Here is a 24,372-nt window from a genome sequence, read left to right as displayed (position 1 = left end):
TATGCGCTCGCACCCGCGCTCACGAATGGGCGCGGCGCTGCTCGAGTATGAGCAATTGACACAAGGCCCACCCCCCTACGGCTCCTGCGCGCCCTGGCCTGCTGCCTCGGAGGTACAGCGAGAGATCGTCGGCATTGCGTGAAAGCGGAGCACACCCCTCTGTGCTGTGCAGCAGCTGGCCAGAGCCGTCATACACGAGGAGCTCCAGGACCACCTCCTCGTGTATACTGACGGCTCAGTGGCCCGCGAAAGCTGCTCCCTTGCTGCCGCGGCCAGCATCCCCGCCCTGCGACTGCACAGCCAGCAACACGCAGCCTTCCTGGGCTCCTCCACCACGGCGGAGTTGATGGGGATCCGGCTCGGGCTGGACCTGCTGCCCACCCTCAGCCCTCCGGCGCCCAAAAGTGCTCTGCTGTGCGACTCCCGCGCCGGCCAGCCGCCTGCGGGAGGTGAGCACATCGACAGTGTCATCGGCTGTCGCGCACTTACACGGTCTCAACGTGCAATGATCCTCCGCGCGCGCATTGGCTGCGTGTGGCCCGGGGAACGACGGGTGCGTCACGGAATCGCGACGAGTGATGTGTGTGACGGATGCGGTGCAGTGGAAACATTAGAACACCTGCTCCTTCACTGTGCCGCGTTCACCGATGCTCGTCGCGAAATGCTCGCGGCCTATAGGGCGCAGGCCATACTACCAGACTCCATCAAGACGCTATTGCAGCCGCAGGGCAGTGCGCGCACTCATGAGCGAACTTTGGTGAGCCTATGTGCATTTCTCGAACACACGGGCTTGACGTTCCGTCTGTTCTCCGTCAGGTAGTTACACGCAGTGACCGAACGCTCCGCGAGTTCTACCTTGAGCGATTAATAACTGGACGCCCCACTCCAGTTGTAACCAACACAGTGCTGTGCGAGTTTGTGATTTAATTCCTCTAAAATGAACTAATCACGCGCACTACCTGGACGCATTTCTTATTGTGTAAATAGTTTGTACATGTCACTTCTCCCCCTATCCTCTCTTCTTGTCCCCTCACCACTTTCATTTCATTTCTCCATCCTGCCTGCTATCCTTTATTTCCGCTGCCCCAACTCAGGTGCTTCAGTATCGATGGCAGATGCCGGGGCTAGCAAACATATTTTCCTTACTCTTTACTATTATTTTTAATAAAAAGCACTACCACCACCATCATGTCCCATTTAAGTCGGCAGTGTGAAACGTGGATCCATGAACAGACAGCCAAGTCCTTTTAGACCAAAATTATCGCGAACACTGGCAAACATGGCACGCACCCGCTTCTTCTCAGGCTGGATGCAAGTGCTCGGCGTCTTAGCCCGGCGATGAGCGAAGTTTCCGCGGCATAAGAGAACGGCGGAGAGATTCTAGGCCTCGCATGTTAGCCTTCAGGAGAGCAAGCTGCCGGACTAGTTGGTGATGCATGTTGTAAACTAGGAAGCGCAAAATACCGGACGACGGACAGAGTAAGGGACACAAAAAACAGGTTCACGAGCGCTCGTGAACCTGTTTTTTGTGTCCCTTACTCTGTCCGTCGTCCGGTATTTTGCGCTTCCTAGTTTACAACATGTTAGCCTTCCTTCTCACGAGCGACCCGCCAAAGTGAAATAATTTTCAATAACGTGAATAGATCGTTTCCTTTATTTCTGACCCCCTGCCGCAACAGCTAAGCGCCTGTGGTGTTTCGCCGGCCTCAGTGCGGTGCGCCATCGAAAATAAGAAATACAGTTTTGTGGAAACTGGTCCGAAACTTGCCACTGCAGCATTACAGGTAGCTCGGCTGTAGCAATGAGAGAAAAAGTTCATTAACTTTTTATACTTTCTAAATTTTACACGCATATTTTATGCACACTTCTGCATGGGATCGCATCTGCAACATGTATCCGTACACGTACTGCTGAAGGACTAAAGACGTCAAATTTTTGCTTGCATATTTTCCTCTTTCAAATGATGCGTTACGAATCACCCCACGCTATTCCGCTACAACCGCTAAACAATTTATAATTGAATTTCTTGCTCCTGTTTCGGTTTCAACAACCGAACGATGGCTTTGATGTAGGAGTGTTTAGGTCATACGAGGCATGAAAGAAACTGCAATGAGTAGTTTTAATTCACTACGGCGTTTAAGCCAGCTTGCTGAAAGAACTGGAATGAGATAAAAAAAGCGTGTCATCAGTTATATTGCAGTTTTCTTTATGCCTCACGTGATCTAAACACTTTTTACACGTCACAGCGATCGCTCGGCTAATAAAGCCGAAACAACGTGAGAGAAGCAATTCAACTATACATTTTTTAGCGACCGTTGCGACTACCACGTCATTGTTGATGCATTGTAATGCCTTATGCATCATTCTACAGAAGAAAACATGCAGCTAAAATGAGATGCCTTTAGTCCTTCATAAAAGGTGGAGAAAACTAACGCCTCCCGCACAGCGCTTCTCAAAAGTGCTCGGCGGTTAGCTATCTCAGAAGGAGGAGATTTGTGCACGATCCTACCAGGTCTCAAAGGATATGAGGCACGAAATTTTCACAAACAGCTCTGCATGTGCAAACATGAGAGAGGGGCCAAAATTTGTTTGCACGATCTAAATTCAAGCTTCATATTTCCAAACCACAGCTTAACCAACCCGGTTTGGTTTGGTTTAGGGGGGTTTAACGTCCCAAAGTGAGTCAGGTTATGAGGGACGCCGTAGTGAAGGGCTCCGGGAATTTCGATCACCTGGTGTTCTTCTACGTGCACTGACATCGCACAGCACACGGGCCTCCAGAATTTCGACTCCGTCGAAATTCGACCGCCGCGGCCGGGATCGAACCCGCGTCTTTTGGGCCGGCAGCCGAGCGCCATAACCTCTCAGCCACTGCGGCGGCAAGCAGTTTTCAAGTTGAGTCCCTCATGGTACTTCAAAAAGACGACTGAAGGTAACGCAGACGACGTCAATGGCAAAAAATTAAAGTGGAAGCTCATGACTAGGGACTGGATTTTAGGCAAATACCTGTGATCTTCTACGTATCGTAGCCAAATTATTTTAACACACACAGGGTGTTTCACCTAAGATTTTACACAATATTTAAAGTTAAGATTTTTGAGTTGCAGACCGTTTTTTTTCGCCATTGCTTTGTCAGCGATGCAATATATCAGAACACAGCTAAGACGAGATAACTAGCAGGCTGATTTACTAGTATTTAATAGTTAACTTTTTAACTATTACTGTTAGGCTCTTTAATTATTGAAAGAAGTGCAGCCCTTCGTAAGTAATATCCATCTCAGTTTTTATAATTTCGAAAATATTGTCACCGAGGAATGGTTGACATACGCAGGGCTGGTTTACTTATACGCGCAAGACGCTGTTGGAACGCGCAAGGCCGCAGGTAACTCGAGAGATGAAGACGAGGAAACATCTAGCCCCGAGATGGCTCAAGGCTTGCCAACTGCCAGGTAACACAGTTTAGCCGCGATACGGCGCCACTAGAGGAGTTAGTAGTGTGGCATTACTCCCCCTCTCTGAATCACACCGACTCGGTGCGGCAGCAACGGGAGGCAACAAGGCTAGTCGCATGTGTCTGGCGTACGGTGTAAACACGCGCGAGGGGGTAGCAGGCGTGGTACGGCTTCATCCGGGCGACGTGGACAACTTCGGAGGTCGGCCGTCTAGAAGGGCGAACGGTTCCCTGGGGAAGAACTTCATAGGTGACCTCACTGAGCTGGCGGATCACCACGTAGGAGCCAAAGTATCGGCGTTAAAGCTTCTCAGAGCGCCCTCGCATGCGGATTGTGCTCCACACCCAGACTTGTTTGCCGGGCTGGTAACGCACATTTCGGTGGCGGAGGTTATAGCACCGAGCGTCGAGAGCTTGCTGGTGCCAGATGCGCTCTCGAGCGAGTTGGCGGGCGGCCTCAGCGTAACGAACGAATTTGGCGGCACACATAACAAAGGCGGTAGTGCTAGCTGGAAGCAGCACCGCATCCAGCATGACTGTGGCTTCGCGGCCATGTACTAAACTAAATGGAGTGGAGCTTGTCGTTTCCTGGACTGCAGTATTATAGGCAAATGTGAGGTAAGGGAGTATGGCGTCCCAGTTCCGGTGGTCCGCGTCGACATACATGTAAATCATGTCGGCGATCGTCTTGTTGGGCCGTTGGGTGAGGCCGGTGGTTTGAGGGTGGTAAGCGGTCGTCTTGCGGTGACTGGTGCCGCTCAGGCGCACAACCTCCTGCGTAAAGGCTGAGGTGAACGCTGTTCCCCTGTAAGTTAAAACGATGGTGGGTGCACCGTGACGAAGCACAATGTTTTGGATAAAAAAGTTCGCAATTTCGTCAGCGGTACCACGGGGAAGAGGTTCAGTCTCACAGTATTGGCTTAGGTAGTCGGTGGCGACCACAATGTAGCGGTTACCCAGCGAGTACTCCGGAAATGGCCTAGTAAGTCCCTGCTTACTTGATGGAAGGGGACCTGAGGCGGACCAATAGGCTGCTGTAGGCCGGCTGGCTTAGTTGGCGGCGTTTTCCGACGCTGGCACCCGCAGCAAGTTCTTATGTAATGCTTCACAACTGCAGCAACCCTGAGCCAGTAGTACTCGTGCCTTATTCGTGTCAAATTTCGACGGATAGCAAGGATTTTGCTCACTAATTGCATTTCGCCGGTGAAGGTACCACTAGCATTTTGAGATCCGTGTGACGTTAGAAGGGGCGAAAAAATATTTCGCTGGGGGAAGCCAGAGTTTATAAAGAGCGCGCTTATATCCCTGTATAAGCCAGTTCACCGGAAGTCGGCCCCTTCCGAGCTTCGCGTGTGTTCTGTCGCTTTGGTCTTTCTTTTCCCCGGCTTTATTGCCCTTCTCGTTGTCCTGATATTGCCTTTGGCTGCTGAACACTGTCAATCAATGTCAGGAACGAAGTCAATACAAGAGGCGTCGGGTGCGCGGCGAGTGTGGGGAAACCTTATTACAGACGCAGTAGACATGGTATCCACGTCTTTTGCTTAATCTAGCTCCCTTTTACCTACCCTAATCACCGACCTTGCAGTCAATTTCCTCGGGCGTGATGGTGCGCTGGGCCAGCAATGTTTGAAAATGCGACTGGAAGCTCTCATAGTGCGCCGTTTCTCACCTCGCAGCTGGCTTTATCAGGCTGGCTGCCACCACGGCTCAGGAAAATGCGGCCAGAACAGCCGCAAAATGCAAAAAATATATACAGACTGGAGAAGGCACGATCATTAAAGACATATTGAAAATGGACACAACGTCTCGAGGAAGATGGATGGCAGCGAGATATCGACAGTTACCCCTAACTGTGGAATACAACTTTGTTGGACGCATCCTTTAAGCCTAATCTTCAATGCTGTGGAAGCGTGCGCGTTCGTCGAAATTGGCGAACGCTAGGTTCAAAGCAGAGGTGAAACTGCGACCGATTCGCGTTCAGTACACTTGCAGTGAGCCAGTAAAGGCGTCTTCTCTATCGTGTCCCCAACTCACAAAATTACAAAGCGTGAAAAGCTCCAGTCCTTAGGAAAGTCTTATCAGTCCTATTAGGACTAAGCCGTGTTATTCGTGCAATCCAGACGGTGCACAAAATTAGGAAAATGCAGATCTGCAACGATCTTTCCGTGGCGGTATTTCTCACTACATAAGTGCTTTTCTAGAGAGCATTGAAAGGTCGAATCTGAAGAGAACTGGAAATGATATGCTTTCATTTGTTGGTTTCCGGGTCGTAACCACAGTGGCAATAAATGTGCGCGGCCTCGGCTCCAAATGCGTGATTATGTCTTCTTTTTCCGCAAGTTTTACCCCGATTTCTTGCGCAACTTTTTACATCATAACGCTAAGACGAGTTAGGTACCGGTGCATTCTACTGTTCACTTTTCGCCGGAAAAGTTGATTAAGAAGTTATGTTGCCTGCTTCGCGGTTAATCAATATCAATGTTTGGTATGCATAATGTTACCGTAATTCTATTGTCCAAGATGTTGCTTTCTCGCCTTCTGGTAAATAATGCTGAGAACTTATGAACTTCACCTACGAACCGCTTTTCTTTTTTTGACTGTGGTAGCACTACAGCGGCAGTTGACGAAAATACCGTCGTCGTACGTTAGAAGCCTCTATGATTGAAGCCGCACCCTTCAGAAGCACCACACACCAGCCACCTCCCAAGGCTGCCCACTCACCCACCCACTGCCGTCTTCGACCCACACCACCTCCTGTCCCCGCGCAGCTGAACCGGAATTTTTAAAAATAGGCTTTTTTAATGCGAAAGCACTACTTCACGTGGTCTAAAGCCCGTGTCACACTGCGGAAACACAACCCTGACATCGTTCGCCAGCGAGCCGCCTACAAGTTGCCGAACCAACTTGTTCCCCAACGTCTTGTCACAGTGAACGAACGGCAGAGAAATAAGACAGGTTGCTGTGGCGTCGGCTCGGTACGACAGCTTTCAGGAACCAGAAGTAGAAACAAACAGCGTTCATCGACACGGTTTGGCCGGTCGAATTTCCTGGCGACAACACACCAACCAAAGCACTCACTTTGCAGTGATTGACCGCTTTCGTGCCTTTCCTGATTGCAAACAGTTTGCAAAACGTTTCCTTTCGTCGCATTTTTGTCTGCCAAGGTGCCGCGTCTTGCAGGCGGGCGAATGCCAGCGGGCAGGCTACTCGATCCCGCCCGTGCCTCCGTTGGAGCCGCCGTAGAGGACTTCCGGCCCGGTCCCCGTCTCATTCTTGCGTGGAAATTCGCGTACCCTCCTGACGAGAGCAGCTTTGCAAAAAGCCCTTTCTTCTCTGGCGCGGCCCACCCCTGCCACAAGCGACAATTACGTCTTCTGCGGTTTCAAGGACGGCGGTCGAGCTAGTCGCGGGGCTGAGGGCAACAACAATTAACTATCTGCGTAGGTGCCAGCCGACGAGTCTGCGAGGTGTTCGCGTAATCAAGACGCGGTCGTTTTCGCCCAGGAAAGTAAGCTACCGCGATGGTCGACGACAGGCAATCCTTGTGGGACAGAACAAAAGAGGTACCGTCGGTGTGAGCTCCAAGGATAGATAATTAGTAGAGATCGCTACAGTGTTGGGCTCGGATCTCACAGGTGAGCACGAGTTATTTGTCCACCTGTCTTGAAAACCGAGATTAACGAATGAATAGCGTTGCGTTGTTTCTTATAAATTCTTTGATGAGGTATCTTCCGCGTATTCACTTTGGTTTCTATTGCACTCGTTTCGGAATTGAGACGGGGTAATTTGTAGGCACGTTTTCTGTCTTATGTATGCGTCGTCCAACCCAAAATCGACGGCGCAAAATATCAGCATTACTCCTGCAGCAGCCACACGCGGCAGTTATTAGTCCTGCCTCTTTACTGCCAAAGGCACAAGCCGCTCGACACCGCAAGGTGTCTCCGGTTTCCGCGGCTCTTTGTGCGGTGCAGCAAGGAGTTCGCCAACAGTGTTGCAGAAGTTTCCGATACGTGTTGCTGGACGAAAAGGACGTGCTTTCAATATGTTCGTGTTGATGCCGCGTGACAGGGTCGGCAACACTATGTATACCTCGTGTTGGTGAACGGAGTTTGCAGACAGTTTCTACAGTGTGAGTCGGCCTTAACCGGCTCACCGAGTTTCTATGAAGTTTGACTTTGAGAGTGACCTTGGCCAAAGCACATATAAATAAAAAAATAATTAATGCCGCGATTGGAACTCGAACCTGTGGCGGCGGGAAAAGATTGGATTAGGTGGTCTCTGCACGAGAGCGCTATGCTATGGCCTCTTTTTTCTTCTTTTTCCGCCTTTTTAATTAATTGCCGACTTCAGCACGTAATTTTACAAACCAATCCACGCGAAGAACACGGCACACATGCTAAATATATGTCACCCGCTATTGGTGTTACGTGAAGACATTAAATTTCGCGCATGTATAACGAATATTCCACTGGGTCTTGCATGTTGTGGCCTTCATTAACTCTTCCAACAGATTCACGAAAACACTCTCTTATCGGCCTCGCGCCAATGTTTGCGTGGCTAACTGCCATACTGAATCGCCAAATACTGTGCAAGCCCAATATCATAATCATGTTTAAAGGAACCCCGTCTTCATTGTAACGGGCAAAAATCTGATTCCGAAAGCGTAGAATCCCCCCCCCCCCAAAAAAAAAGGAGGGGGGGGGGGTTCCCAACAATCTAAGAAAACATGTTCAATAGTTTCCGGCTTTCGGCATATGAAACATTGATTTCCCCAAGGTACAAAAAAAAAAAGCCTTCTCTTCTAGATACGTCTTGACTTCAAGACTGTTCGTAAGGAGCTTAGAAGAGAAACTCCACCTGGTATACCCATGCTTTTCATTCGTTTTAGAACTGTCTGCTATGAGCCTGCACAATACAACGACCTGTACAATGACTATGTTATCACCGCAGCCGTCCAGGACTCGTGTTAAACTGCAACACACTCTCGGGCTGTGCATTGTGCATTGTCGTCTTCATCAACAAATACTACTATCGAACTTATATCGTCGCCAGACCTACCGACGAGCCAGCGAACCAAAACCATTAGCCAACCAGGATAAACACATGCTTTGGCACGTGTACTCGGTTTAACTACTTTAAAACCGTATCCCTTTTTGTATGCAGACAGGTTCCGCCACATTGTTCCGCAGACAGGTTCCGCCACATTGTTCCGCTGGCAGGTTCCGCGACATAGCGGCCAGAAATGACCGCTATCGGAAGCCAGGCAAATCATGTTAACTAGTATGCTTATTGACTAATTCCGACTGGTTATTTTTTAACCATTGCATTTAGGCGCCTGGTATCAGTTAGAGATTTGTAGGTTGCGGTTAGTAATTGTGATATCAAGGCTCTTCGAAAACGCGATCACTTTTGCCGCTGTGGCTTACATACAAAGTTTTGCATTCGCGCGCGCTGCACAGATTCAGCGCTTTTTGCGCGCGCGTTGCAGCATCCACAGGTTCAAGACACTTCTTGGCACACGTGTCACGTACGTCCATTCTCCTCTCTGCGTTGAAGCAGCGAGCAGCGGCAGTACCACATATATGGCAGTGGGAGCACTGCAGTGCGTGCTGGAAAAACACGTTCACGTGACACACACGGCATGGAGTGACGTCAGCTAGTGGACGTAGCCGCGTGCGCGAAAGACACGCGATCTTTGAAACGCGCGCGCGAAGACCAAATCTTGTTCAGCCACAGCATCGAAGGCATTGGCGCCTTTGAAATTCTAAAAAGTGATATCGCTTTTACTAACGGCTGGGGAGGAGGAGGAGGAGAAGTAAAGGCGGGTAGAGCTTGCTGTGAATCTCTAATAGCAACTAGGCGTCTTACTGTAAAACTAAAAAGTTAACTTTTAGGAATTAGTTAACCAGCTTGCTTGTTAACATATCTCACTTGTTTTCTGGTGTCCATCAACCTTACAACTACAATGCCGCAGAAGTAATCTTTTTGCCTCAAAAAGCCTGCCGTGTTAAAATTCTTCACATTCGCGTAAGTACCTTCTGTACTGCGCGTCAAAGGCGCTATTAGTAAAAGCGACAAACTAGTTACATCTACACCTTTTAACAGGAGCAGCTGTCATCCAGCGACATGTGCCCGGCGTTTGTGCGACGTTTACTTTTCATTAAGTAACAGGAGCTAGAATATGCGTGGCGCTATAGAAAATATTCGTGTCTAGAATCGCCGAAACATTGGGTCCGTAAATTTGTTTATTTGCGCCACTTTACGAGCACGTTTTTGGAAACGTACGGGCGACAACTTGAATTTCACGAAGGCCAAAAATAAAACCAGCTGATTATTCTATTCGCAATACAAATCTGCACGGAAGCGTCATTTACTGGTAAAACGGCTACAGTTAAAGCGCGGAAACGCCGATCTATTCAACTCACCCCGAACCTTGATATGCACCTGCGTTTCTTTCCCTATTTGTGTCCTTTGGTGCTTTTCTCACTGACCACACTGCGCCAGCAGTCACTATTTAGCATCCAGTAAAAAGCTCCTGCTAATGTCTTTGTGTCCTCTAAAGAATAACAGCACATACGAAGGGTAGTAGAGGAAATAGTACGGCTCTTAACAGTTGCTTCACTTGTCCTTGGTACGCCGCGACCAGCTCAAGATCATACTGCGTAAATATCAGTAAGCTGGAACAAGGCACAGTGCAAAAGAAAGATACCGTTTAACATGTCAGACTTAAGAACTAGTTAATTTCTTGCGCACCGAAGGTACGGCTGGGCTATGATCAAAGGTACTGATTAACCTCTATCAACTTGGGCTATTTACCGGGAACCATGCATAATGCGAATAGACTTGTTTTTTTTTTCTGTTCTCCTCTGTTCTGACTCTGCACTGCGCCTTGTTCAAAATGTACTTGCCACATCGGGGAAAGAATACATGAAACTCTTAGCATAAAGGCACTTAAAGAGAGAAAGTTTAGGTTACTTCCTGGGGCAATAATATAAAAAACTTCCTGAAATATTATTGAAAAATCCACTGTCTAAGCGGCTTTTAGTCAGCTTATACGGCACAAAGGGAAAATATCTGAATGCTTAATATTAGAAGAATTTGGAAGGTAATTGCTTGAGGCTAATTTATTGCCCTTAAGGTGGTTATTTTCTTTCACCCCAAGTTAAAGGAAAGATATTAATTGATAGGTACTGTCGAAGCATTCGCTGTTTCTCAATTTTTGTGGAGCAAGCTCGATGGCGACGCAATGCTTAAAAATATTGTCCAGAAATCGCATGCGCTTTATGAAGCGTGGTGCTCAGAAGGATATGTATGGTAATTTTGGATACTAATCGCTTTTTAGATTTTGATCTGTTGTGCGACGTTCACCGCAGCAGAAGCCGTCCGCATGAGAATGCAGAGAAACCATTAAAAATATGCGTGTTTATTATTGCAAGTTGGGAGGGCCTAACTTTTAACCTGGTGTGGTATGTTGGGTTAACGTCCAAAAGCTCCACATGGGCTATTTGAGATGGCGTAGTGGAGCGCTGTGGGTCAGTATCGGCAACCTGGGGTTTATAACGTGTACTGACGTAGCACAGCACGTCGCTTTTTTCCCATCACCTGCACACAAATGAGGCCGCCGCCGCCGCCGGGGTCCGATCCCACGATGCTTGAGGTATTCAAGCTGACCCAGATCTAAATGACGAGGATTGATATCGTAGTCTGGGTTGGGAATTCAAGAAACAATACTTCCGAAAGTTTTATTGACAATCTATTTTGCATCAGCTCTACTGAATTCAGCGAAGAATTACAGACGACAACTTTTATTCAAGCCTTCAGTGGACGCTCTTGAATCGAGCTTACCGTAGACAAAATTCTGCGCAGCGCATTGATGGACCACCAAAAATAAATGCCATCAGAGTGCAACAGAATAAAAGGCAAGTTTGAAATATATGGTTCGTTGTTTATGCGTGAGCGAAGTAACGCCGGCTTGAAAAACATAGCCTTCAAGAATTGTGGAGTCTACTGTTTTTAATCGAGAGCCGTACTCAAACTGGAGTCAAAATTGGCACTTCTTGCGTGTAAATAACTGTGACTATTTTTCTGGGGCTACGCGGATTGTTTGCGAGTGCGCGCACCGAATGTTTTCGCGAAACAATAAATTTTTTCGTGACGCACCGTTTTACGCTGCATTACAAGTTTTTCAAAATAAAAGAACAAAATCAACACTCGATGTGTTTCTATTATTTTACTTGAAATTGCCATTAAGAGTGTAAGAAATTTGCTTTCAGAAGCACACTGGTATGAACTGCTAACGAGCAATTACTTCAAAAGCTGGTTGTCTTGTATTCTACCTTCAAAGAATATTCGTGCCTGCTTATTGGTGCTCCGTTTATGCATTTGGTTTTGTTGTATTCTTTCTGAAGTTGCTTGGTCTTGATAGCTCACGCATGAGTTACTTTCGCGTTTCGAAACATTTTAATTTAGCTCAGCAGTCACGTCGGCCGCAGTTTTTCTCGTCTGATGTCTTTCAATGCTACAAATCGTGAACATATGCCAACTCGTCTAGTCATGCCTTTTCAGATAAAATACTTTCATGAATTTTTGTTTGTGCATTAATCAGCAAGTGGTTGCACTTCGAAACTTCCGAACGCACCGAACCGCGTGATTATCCAGATAGTGTAGCGCTGCACGTATCAAAAAGACACAGTGATCAATAATGAAAGACCTGATTATGCATTCAAATGCCGAAGCGTAACTCCCAAACGCAAATCCTGGCTACGCTAGGAAGTGCTTATTAGAGTCGGAATTTATTTGGACTTCTGCTGCCGTTTTTAGCATGCATCAGAATATCAGTTGGTGGACGCGTGCCATTTCAGCTGCATTTGAAGGCAGTCGCAGCGGCGGGCAAAAGAACTGGGGGTCTCGCGCCCTTTGGTACAAGCGGTTTAGAGACTAGCGCCGCCCACTTCTCCTGCTATTATCTTAGCCACGAGAGTGTACGTCGAAAAAAAAACAGAAAATAAGCTTAAGAACTGAACTTAAAATTATTGTCTCCCTAGATTGCGTAGCGATTGAGGGGACTGGTTTATTGTTATTTCTATTTAAACTTGGGTTTTAAAACAACTAACCAATATAATAGAAACGCTTGAGATGAGATGTGGCCGTTCACTTGTCACAGCCCGCTTGTGTAACCGATGGACGAAAAGCCGGCAGTCAGTGGCGGACTAACGGTGGGCGTTCTTCACACCTTCGAGAAATAATTGCGCTGGACGCACGCGCACAGAGAGAAGGCAACAGTTCGAGGCGTTACTTGCACTAACATTGTTGTTTATAAGGCTTCAATATATACAGATGTATGAGGCAACGAAACACAAAAGGCGTGACACAGTTTAGTCACACGACACGCGCATGTTGGCGTGAAGCCTTAACATGCAAATCTCACCTGACGTTCCAACAAAAAGTAGTTCATTCCCAGACAAGCAGATGTATGAATCACGCATATATGATTCACTGGTTTTGATAACACGGAATGCTTGTGCCCTCTTCCGCGTCACTTGATTGCGGTTGCGGAAAACAGCACTTATTTCAGAAAACAACAGATCACAACAGCGCTTGCATCATTTGCGACAGAGTTAAGCATGAAGCATCAAGAATAGCGGGAAGAATAATCATTTTTCAAGAAATAGTGGTGTTCTTTTAACCTTACATTCAGACGCCGTCCAGTCTGGCCGATATACACCATCCCGCAGGACAAACGCACCTTATACACGACTCGGACTTTTCAAGCAACAAACAGCGAAACATGCTTTATCATACGGCTCGCTTTTCCTTCACTCCTGCCACTCTCACACATTTTTTCTGGGACTGGGCATTAACTGGACTGTTTTCTCCTGGCGTTGCTAATATCTCTCTGGGAACCTTCTCAGTTACGTGCCAGAGACGATTATATGATAAATTCACAGATCTGCATCGTTCGTTTCTGTCGCTGCTCGTGCGGTTTTCATTTCACCAATTAAACAACTTTTTCGCTTGCTCTCATAATCAGGTCTTCTGGGTAATCACTTTCATTGGGTATTTTTTACCTGACAGCTAATGCCTTATTTAATTAACTCATGACATGAATTCCAGCGCAGTGGACTTCAAGCATTGCACTGAAATACCGTCCTTGATTACCTTTTAGTGTGCTGAAACAAAACTCTGCAGCGTTTTTCTGAATAAAAACGTTGGTTGCGAGAAGCGCTTCGTTTTGCTGCATTCTCTGTGTCAGTATATGTGCAACGTTATTGCTTATCGAAGTCGAGCGCATACTAGCCTGCTCAGCACACTGCCTTCTTCTCCATACAGGCGCTCTCAAAGCTTGACGGAATGAAATAAGGAGGAGGAGGAAAGGCAGGGAGGTTAAATGAATTAGGTAAAGGAGCCAAATATACGTATAGAGTAAAAAATAAAGAGAGATGCGTTCTGTTTTCTGTTGAGTGTTTATGTGAGTGCTTGCTTCTTTACTTCCTCCCGTTTAGCTTTGGGTTCTCTTTTGGAATATGCCAACCAATCAGCTCAACAGTGCGTGATAGTGGTAGCCCTGGCTACTAGTTCGAAAAGGGCGGCAACAGGCTTCCTCATGCACGCTGAGGCTTTGCATTCAACGGGAAAACTGTAACTGGCGAATAAGGAAAATAAGTAAGCCAGGAACTCTGTCGCTGGCGCAGCTGATAAAGTATTGTTGCATTCTCGTGCATTCCGTCCGCAGAGGCGCATTATAACGTTTGCGGACAGTTCCTCGACGACAAGAACGCGTTCAGACCAGTGCCTGTTGGACAAATAATCACAACATCACCTTTTATTATGCACGGAGCGCAGATGAGTCGCGTCGCACCGTCTTGGAAGAGAAAACGGCCGTTATGACCGCGCCTGGCCACGCATACTTGCGACAGCCTCAGTAGACGAAAGCTGACAGACACAAACAAAGACGTCTCCCAGGATGACGCCTAATGCACACTGGACAAGGACATGAGCTGCAGTGAAATAATTAATTAATTAAGTTAAAATACCCGCATGGCCATACGGCATTATTGAGGGGAGTGGTTATACAAGCAACAAAACAAAGAAATATGAGCACAATATTACAGAAGGTTGCTAGTCATACAGTGTTAGCTAATGCATCTTGAAATAAACGGTGATCATTAATTAGTGCCAATGGTTCGGGAAGGTGATTCCACTCGTCGGATGACTGGGGTAAAAATGAATGAAACTAGGTTTTCGTTCTGCAGGATGGTATGCCATCCTCGTGGGCGTGATCCATCCGTGGTGACCCGTACTGCGAGGGTGAAATAAGTTCTTCGCGCAGGTAAGAATGGGGAAAAAGTTTATGAAAAAGGCGAAGACGAAGTGCTGGACGACGGGACGCAAGGGATGGCAGACCGAGATTAGATTTCATGCTGGTTATGGTGGCATTTCTGTTGTAGTTAATGAGAATGAATCGAGCAGCTGTATTTTGGATTATCTCAAGCGAGTGCGTTAAGTTCTGGTGATAAGGATCCCATACTGATGCTGCGTATTCGAGTTTAGGTAAAATTAGTGTTTTGTACAGTAAAAGCTTCAGAGATGAAGGTGCTTTACCAAAGTTATGGCGATGTTACCAAAGTTACGGTGTTTTTTGGCGTGTTTAACGACATGTGTGACATGAGCAGTCCAGGTAAGGTCATTAGTAATGTGAACACCGAGGTATTTATAAGTGTGTACAGAGTCTAGAGACAAGCCGTTAAGGTGATAATGCGGCAAGTTATTTGTCACCTAAGACACACGCATCTATTTGCACTTGTTAACACTAAGGTCCATTAGCCAAGATTTACACCAGGTTGAGGTGGAGTCGAGGTCGGATTGAAGCATTAGTATGTCACCATCGCATGTTATTTCCCTGAATATTACGCGGTCGTCAGTGAATAGGTGAATGTGAGATGAAATGCAGGAGGGTAGGTCGTTAATGTAAATAAGGAAAAGAAGCGGACCGAGCACAGAGGCTTGCGGAATGCCGGAGTGAACCACACTTGGGTCTGAGGTGAGGTCATTAATGGAAACGAACTGTTGACGGTTTGCAAGAAAAGCTTCAAGCCAGGTTAAAATCTTTGAGTCCAGGTTAAGTTGCTGCAATTTTTATAGAAATAAGCTATGACATACTTTATCAAACGCTTTAGCGAAATCTATGAACACGCAGTCAGCTAGTGAATTACGATCAAGAATAACATGCAACTTGTTAGTAAAGGATACAAGTTGGGATTTACATGAATAAGATTTTCGGAATCCGTTTTGAAATCGCAAGAAGAAAGAGTTGGATTCTGGAAAGTTAGCTAGGTGAGAAAACAGGATGTGTTCAAGAAGTTTACGAGGAATGCTGGTGATAGAAATTGGCCGGTAGTTTAGTAGAGAGTGCCTGTTACCTGATTTCTGGAGTGGAATCACCTTCCCCACCTTCCATTCGGCACGTAGCGAACCCTGGTCAAGTGACTGCTGAAAAAATTTCGTTATTATGACGGAAGAATAAACCCTTGCATTTTTTAGGAACTTGGCATTAACAAGGTCGCAGCCTGGAGCAGCGGATATTTTTCGTGAGTTTATCAGTTTTGCAACACCATCAAGGTCTATTGTGACAGGATAAATGGGCGTATAATCGAGTGACACTGCGCTAAGAAGCGGGAGATCGGTGGTGATAGAAGAATTGGAAGTGAGAACTTCGTTTAACACAGAAGCTTGCAGTTCGGGGCGAATGATAGTTCCAGAATTGTCAACAAGAGATATGCTATCGATATCAGTCGGGTTGATAATGCGCCATAACTTTCGCGGATCAGCGCATAGCATGGACGGAAAGGTAACGTGTAAAAATGTGTTCTTCGCCTGTTCCAGCGCTGTAATATATTCACGTGAAGCGGTTTTATAAGCATTCCATCGTTCACAGTTAGAACAATGTTTTGCAAGTTTGTACATACGCTTTTTCCTGTTTGACAACCGCTTAATATTAGTGTTGTACCTGGGAGCTGTGCTGTTTATCAAGTGATTATCTCCGTCTACTCATCAACAAAGCCTGCCATTATGCCAGAGCTGTGAGGTGCGCTGAAGGTACCTGTGGTGATTAAAGGGGTCGACTAGGTTTGGCGAAGCTTTCTGATTTCAGAAGGCATTTCGTTATGATAGAAGCGGTGGCCGTTACCCCGGCCCACCAATCCACTGCTTAAGTTCTATCAGTGTTTTTATAAACTGAACTTTCAGTGTGTGACCAAAAGAACAATTGCTTGTTTAGTAGTCATAGAGTCTAAGAAGTCTCCTCCCGTCGGAAAATGTGCGCACAACCTGTTAACTGACCGTCGTAAAGCACTGCTTTCTCAGATTATGAGAATATTCGAATATTGAGTTTGCCATTACGAGAACATTTCTCGTGCAAATATTGAAAGTAATCTTGTTATTTCCCCCATGGAACTTTTCCCGCCTCTTTGTCCTGCCTTCGAGTAAAACACCTGCCTTCTTAAAAGCCTGGCACATGATGCAAGCGGCCGCCATTGCAGCTACGAAGTGGTAGTGAGAAAAGAAGAAAATGACGTTTGGCGCAGCAGAATTGCTGTTTTTTTGTTTTTTAGAGCACGCCTCGTTAATGACAGAAGGCGGCATCGTGCGTCTGGTAAAATTTTGTTAATACCACCGAAAAATCGGCCTCTTGAGATGCTTGATAGAAAAGTGTCTTCTTTTTTTAAGCGTAATTGGAGCATCGCGACTGCCACCCACTCTGCAGTGGCTGCATTTGGAGCGTTTTGTGCATTTCGCAATTTTTGCACTGGTTTCTGATTTGCCTTGTTCCGACTGTTTAGCACGTGCAGTACTATACTCCCTTCCAGGGCCCCGCGTCTTTCTTTTTCCCCTTACGCCTGCATTAAAATATTGCGGCCCACACACGGACGGAGGTATTCAGAATGTCGGAGTTCCACTGAATTTGCTTTTCTTGGAAATGTCGCGCCGTACATAGACATAAGTGACATCGGATGGCGCTTGGATCGAAAGGCCTCGTTATTCAACGAGGTTCTCGAGCTGTACGGTCACCAACATTGGGGCATTTGCACGCTTTAGTGCTTCATAAAGGCAGTACGGAATAAACCCGCATGCCAGTTAGGCTCTGCAATCACTCTGCCAACTTCGCTAACTGAGAATGGCATTTAGATGCATTCTCTGCGACCGAGGAGAATAAATTCCCCGCCCAAACCGCACTATCGCCACGGCAACGGAGATGAGGTGTGGACAAGAGAGGCGCGTGGAAACCTACGCACCTGCCCGACACGAATTCACCGATTTTGTGCCTCCAATTCTCCTTGTTCTTTTTCCTTCTTGTTGTCTCTTAGCATCTCACTGCGACACTGATCCCAATTTCGTCCTGAGATTGAAGGCAATGAGGCAAAAGCAAGGGCCTTTCGTGCAGTGTCAATTGCGTAAAATCGTCGAGAGCTTTGTGCTGAAGAAGTAGGTTGTGTTTAAGTCTGGTTTATTTCATCGTAAAATTCGGAATCTCTAAACAAATGGCCTATTCGTTGATGAAAAATCTAAGTTATTTCATTTGAAAAGATAAGGCCACGGTTTCCTAATGTAGGGTGCCTCGATGCGCTTGCGCGTCGCAGTTTTGCTAGGCACAAGTGCGTCGAAGTACGCTATACTAGTGCGAAATTCTTCACTGGCTAGCTGCATGCGGTCTATCTCTCCTATGTCGTGCCAAAGGTTTTCATGCGGCCTCGAAAATGAGTCTTTAGATATATGCAGCAGTATTTGGGTCGTGTGACGAAATAAAGACATTACCAGTCCTTTCCTTCTTGAAAGGCGTACGCAGGAATTGTGCAGAGGAAATTTTTGAGCACAGAAGAACTCATATTCTCTGACAGTTGTCATAGTTTTGAGCAATACCTTTTTTGTAGTGTAGAAAGTGGCACTGAAATTACAAAGTTAGCAGATACAATGTTCCAAACGGCAAGGGGCTGTTCATTTCAATTGAATAGCGTGCGCTAACAGGACGAACACAGGAAACTTAGAGACGACGAAAGAAGCGCTTCTTTCGTCTTCTCCAAGTTTCCTGTGTTCGTCCTGTTAGCGCACGCTATTGAATTGAAATGTACCAACTAGACCGCCAGAAAGTTCTACTACAGCAGGGCGTGTTCAATGCCAACGAAAATATTATGGCACACTTTACATGTCACCTGACTAAATGGATATGTGGAGAACTTGCAGCCCAAAATTTTCACAGCCGACTGGGAAAAATAAAATGATTTTTTGCAACAGAATGTTGACGACTTTTAAGCTTTACTTGCACTGCTCCGAGACTTACTAACTTTCAAGAAACTTTCTTCCACATCGCACAGGTACTGCAGCAGAGAAAACTCATTACTCCACCCTCTCTTTCTTCTTTCTGTTTTAAATCACCTTCTGGTTAAGCTTCCTGCCTCTCATCACTCTCCCTTACGTCATCTCCCTTACGCGCTCGCAGGTTGTCTTCTTTGCTGTGCTTTATTGTCTTACAGGCACAACACGCTTTAAAGGAGGCAGAAACTCTGTGCAATGCAGCGACACTAAAGGGGAGCGCTAACAGAAGCCAGGCTGAAAGATTAGTGTCCGGACATATCAAAGTAATGTAATTGTTATCGAGAACAGAGGATAAGGCAAAAATTACATAAAACCGCAAGGCTCGTAGTGGCGCCTCACGCGAATTTGTGTAACGTGTCCGGTCAGGCGTATTATTCGCCAGCCATGATGGGCTCAGCCCTTTCTCGCGCATGACGGCATCGACGGGAAACTACTGACGTAGTCAGACTAAAACACTGCAGGGAACGCTGTTGACATAGAATAATGCGATGTCTCGCTCGCGTTACACTCTACCCTCTTGGTCTGTGTGAAACCATCATGAGTGGCAAATTCAGATACTGAAGGTAATTCAAGTCAGAAGCTCAAGGAGAATTCGCTCTGTTTGAAGCTCGTCTGGTTGGCGGGCCAAACGGTTTCTTTTTCACTCTACTCGCGGAATCGTCCACTTTCACTATGCTGCGCGCTCTCCGCAGATATTTAAGAGGGCTCCTGTTTCTTTCTACCCTTCAGAAGCATGATGTAATACGCCAATCGGTGTTTGTTACTGCATCTACACGCGCGACTTGGAATACACAACACACGCATATCACTCATTTGTTGGGTATCTCAAGTAGCGCGTATATTTAAAGAATGCTCACTCACCTGGCTCCTGTGTTAGCCTCATTAGCGATACTTAATTTGGGGCCCAGTATTGCGCTGAACACCGGGATGCAGCATACTGGAATACGGTGCCCTGGGGCTTCTTCCCGGGACAAAAAGTGTTGCGCGAACAATAAAAATAAATATATCGACATAAACTCTCATGATTTTGTCTAAGAAGTCAGAACTAATAAAAGGCTTGAGTACCCCCCGTACGTGTAGTCGCTACGTCATAGAGCCTGATTGAAGTCCACCACTTTTTGTGCATAATACAACGAGGCTTCCTTATTTTATCCTTATTTTGTATACAGCCGCTGGCACGTCAACCTATCACTTTCCCATGCGAGACGTGATCAGAAAGATCTGGAACGTTTGTAATCATGCTGAACAACTTCTACGATGTCCGCGGTGTTTGTCGATATTGCAGCCGATTACCCGATTATCGAAAGTGGTAATTTAGAAAGTTGCTCATATTTAAATTTTTGTACAGCTGAGAAGGGCAGTCTGATCTTGAAGGCTCTCGCGTGCACGTGTCGCTATCACAGCTTCCGAGCTTCTTAGCCTCAAGGGTGGAAGTAGGCCGAAATACATCTGCGTGGCCCCTCGACAGCCTGGAGTCCGCATTTCGTGACGCTAATACGCACAGCTAGGATTCCTCGCTGTGATGTGCTTTCTGTGGTTCACACAGAGCTCAAGAGACCTAGATTGTAAAAATAGCGCGGATTTTTCACGCTACGTGAAGGCGTAAATATGAGAACAAAACTGAAACCTCACCTGCGATTTTCTCAGCACGAAGTCCTTCTCTCGAGCTAGAAAAAAATACTTATGCAGTTTCAGAAGGAGAATCCAGCTATTTATTGTAACTTATTGCTTACCTTTTGGCTTAGTTTTATCCTCCTTTAAAGCCAATGTTTTGTAATGCGAACAAGGGTACCCATTACAAATGTGTATTATCCCAGCTGGCGTGCAAACCTTTCGCACAGTGTTACGCAGACGTCTTATGGCCAGTAGGAAAGTATCAAGAGACCCATGGTTAAGGACAAAATATCATTTTGCGTTATCGGCAAAGACAGCGCTGCGATAGCTGCTGCTGGCGTCCGCAATTTGAGGTCCGTATTACGAATACCTTCCACTCGTATGAGCGTTCCATAATTTGCCTGCGCCTGGTTTGTATACCGCCATGATATCATGGTACCTGAGGGCAGAGCCGTGATTCACACGCGAAACGTTTTGCCATGCGAAAAATTTCTATATTTGGCCCCTGATATTCCGAATCAAGGAGCCGTTTCAGATCGTTGCCAGGTCTCTGGACGTCAATGCATGAAATTCTATATCGAAATCAGGCGTTTCAGAATAATGTGGCATCGTAGGCGAGGCGGCCATAGTTTTGAACGCAGTACCCATTGCAGTTAACTATTCGGCGCTTTCTTAATAACTCGCAGTTGGTATGTGCATAAGTTTTATTCCGGAAGGCAAATTTTTTATATATTTGCGTCAACTATAGTTTTAGCTGTAACCTGCCATCAAAAGGTTTAGTGTTAGCGATTTGTTCACAGATATTTCAGTGTAGCATACTTTTAAAGCGCAAATTGGATCGTATAACAGTTTATTCGCGACCCACGGCTATTCTTCCCAGGAGACCCAATTGGAGACAAAATTCGACACGGTCTGCGTCTTACTCAGGGTTGACAGGCGCCTTCTCCGCATCGCTGCTTTCAGCGTTTCTGTAGAACAGCAACATGGCCGTCCGCCACGGCCACGGAGGAAGACTATACGAGTGGAAACTCCGCTGTCTGCGGCGACCAGAAAAGGTCACAAGCCCGCGACGCCACTATCATGCTGGCGGCGCCTGGCGGCCTGGAAAGAAACTACTGCCGTTTCGGTTGCCAAGGCAATCGGTCGAGCGTGTTGCTCCCGTTCGGCCGAGCGCGCCTGACTTCTATCGAGGGCACTCTCGCGCTCTTCTTTACCGCTGGTAGCCCGAAGAGCAACTGGTGCTACGCTTCAACCATTTGAGCACAGTCAAAACTAAAGCGCGTTCTTTTCCATGACCGCTATAAGATGATCTCTAGCTTCTAGTACCGGCTTTTGTTTGACACCCGCGCGAAGACTTTGATTGGATGGGTTTAAGCGCTGCTGGCATTCGTCGAAGGCAAACATGCCTTCACGTTCGTCGAGTATGTGACCACGCTAAGTTTCATCTGCTGGAGGAGAACTCGAGTGTCGTACGGCGCAGCGTTTATGACCACGTCAGCCGAGAAGGCAACAAGCGGCTACAACTTCTCACCTTGCTCACCTTCTCCCTGCAACACTTGTAGCCGCTTTTGCAATTTCAAACAAAACACCATCTTAGTCTAGCAAATTCCGAAGGAGGCCGCACTGCGCGTAGCAGCGCTGTTAGTATTACGGCCTTGAACAGACACCGACAAGAACTGTTGCCGTTTGGCTTACGGGCGCAGAAATACAACGTCATGGCGTGCCCGCTGAAGCAACCACCTGTGTCCTCTGCTTGTCGTCTGCTTTGAGCGCGCGCCGCCGGAGCCGCCTGCCCTAAAGTCACTGGAACGCGAAAAGTCCGCAACGATCGCCGGAACCACCATATTTGGTCCAGCGCCGGTGAAGCGACGGCCGCGCGCTGTGCATTTTAAACAGAATAAAGCAGGTTTTGCGAATTGGGCGCGCTTTTAGAGCAATCAATGAAGCATACCGTTGTTCACTTGCTAATTAGGCGAAAAAAGGCTGTAATTATCAAGTTGGAAGCCTTTCTAGGCTCATGGAACGAAAATCTGTCCGCAGCTGTGTGAATGATGTGTCAGTCTTATATTAGAAGGCATGTAAGGAGACAAATTTGACCTTGGCCGATATGGGCCAAAACCTTTTTACAACCGAATTTCACTACCGCGGACACAATGGTGACCTTCAAATTTGGCTCGAGCCCCTCCCACATTTGGCCCACATGCCACCAAAATTTGACTTCCACCAAGTTGCGCCAAAATCGATGTCCAACCTAATTCGACTACAGCGAACATGATGGCGACCTCGAAATTTGGCGCTCAACCCCCAAAATATGACTTCGGCCGGTTTGGACCAAAATCGATGTCCAACCTTATTCGAGTACGGGGAACACGATGGTGACCTCCAAATTTAGCCTGGGTCACTCCCAAAATTCATCGCACGCCAGCAGCCGTATTTCTGTCCGTGCTATGGCCGACGAAGAAGCAGCTCTCGACAGCCGCCGCGCACAGCACGAGTGGAAGCAGTCGTCGCCGCAGAAGAGACCCCGACATGCGCGCTGCCAAGCGGGGAGCAGATCTTCCCCCGGTGACCAAACTGAGCATCGGCGCCAGACGACAGCGAGTGGAGCCTGGATCTTCGACGGCACCTGATGACGTCCGCCTGCAGCCAAGCTCCAGAAGGTAATCGGCGAGGAATTGTGCTCCCGCTCGGAGTGCCGCCGCTCACCAGCGAGACCGTAGGATAACGTCAGCGCTAGACGGCAGTAGACTTCTATCTCCGCTGCGCTCCATAAGCCGGATGAATAAACCGCGCTTTGTCAGGTGGAAGAGCGTATAATCCTTACAACAATGATCAATAGACAGTCCATAGACTTCTTATAAGTCTCTACTGCCTTCGTATTGATATTTCTTTTTGTCTATTCATAGTCCGTAGATTGTCTTCAGACAAAAGTCTACCAAAAGTGCATGGCCATAAATCTGCACATTGTCCATATATGGACTGTCTATAGGATTTGTACTGCCTATAGACTGCTCTCTGTTTGTCCACAGAGGGTCTATAGATTTTATAGACAAGTCAATGGACAGTCTATGGATTGTCTAGATAAATTTGTAAGGGTTGTAAGGGAACGGGCGGATTTAGAGCGGGAAATGCGCGGGAACGCGTTTCGGTACTCGCGCTCAGCGCGCGATCGGTTGTGGTTTCAACGCGACCTGACGGCCCTGATAGCGTGCCTGCGACGAGAGCTCCCTCACACCGGCCTGAGTGCGTTTTTTTTTACTGAACTGCAGCATAAGGAAAATATCAAAGCGGCAACGTACAGCGTAGCGCTCAAGTAGGCTCTCGCAAGAAATTAATGCGCTAAGCAACGAAGTTTACCACAGCCTCTTTTTCTTTTTAATCTGAAACCGCGCCTTATGGAGCGCTCAAATAGCACCGCGGTCGAGTGACGGCTTTTGTATTTCGCGCGCTTTCCTTTAAGGCGAGCAAAAAAAAAACGGCTACAAGAAAGGTGCCTTTCGTAACCGCCAAGCCTACACTGAACCCACTACTTGAGCTGCAGAATAGCTGCAGCTTTCTTTACGAACGACTTCTAATCTGTGCAAATGTGCGCATTCTATCATTATGCAATGCAGGTTTATACTGTCTCGGCTAAACCTTTTCCCTTGAAATATTACTGTTAATTCTGTTGCTGGAGATTTTATTTATGGTGCGCCCTATTTTTATGCCTTTTGTCGTTTATTCTAAATGACAACATTATGCCTTGCTATGACTGGATATTATTATCGTTTGAAATTATAATCGATTCTAGCTGTCTGTTGTTCTGTTGTAAAACATTTACTTTTTTCCAATTCATTACTTGTTTTTCTATACCTTGTAACATTTCTTATTAGCCTTATTTCTCTGAAACTATTTGATGTGTGCAAAGCATTAATTTCATTTTGTGTTCTTTCCTGCAC

Source organism: Amblyomma americanum, chromosome 1, assembly GCF_052857255.1.
Source record: "Amblyomma americanum isolate KBUSLIRL-KWMA chromosome 1, ASM5285725v1, whole genome shotgun sequence".
Lineage (NCBI taxonomy): Eukaryota > Metazoa > Arthropoda > Arachnida > Ixodida > Ixodidae > Amblyomma > Amblyomma americanum.
The sequence above is the reverse complement of the archived record's forward strand: the minus strand, read 5'-3'. Positions refer to the sequence as shown.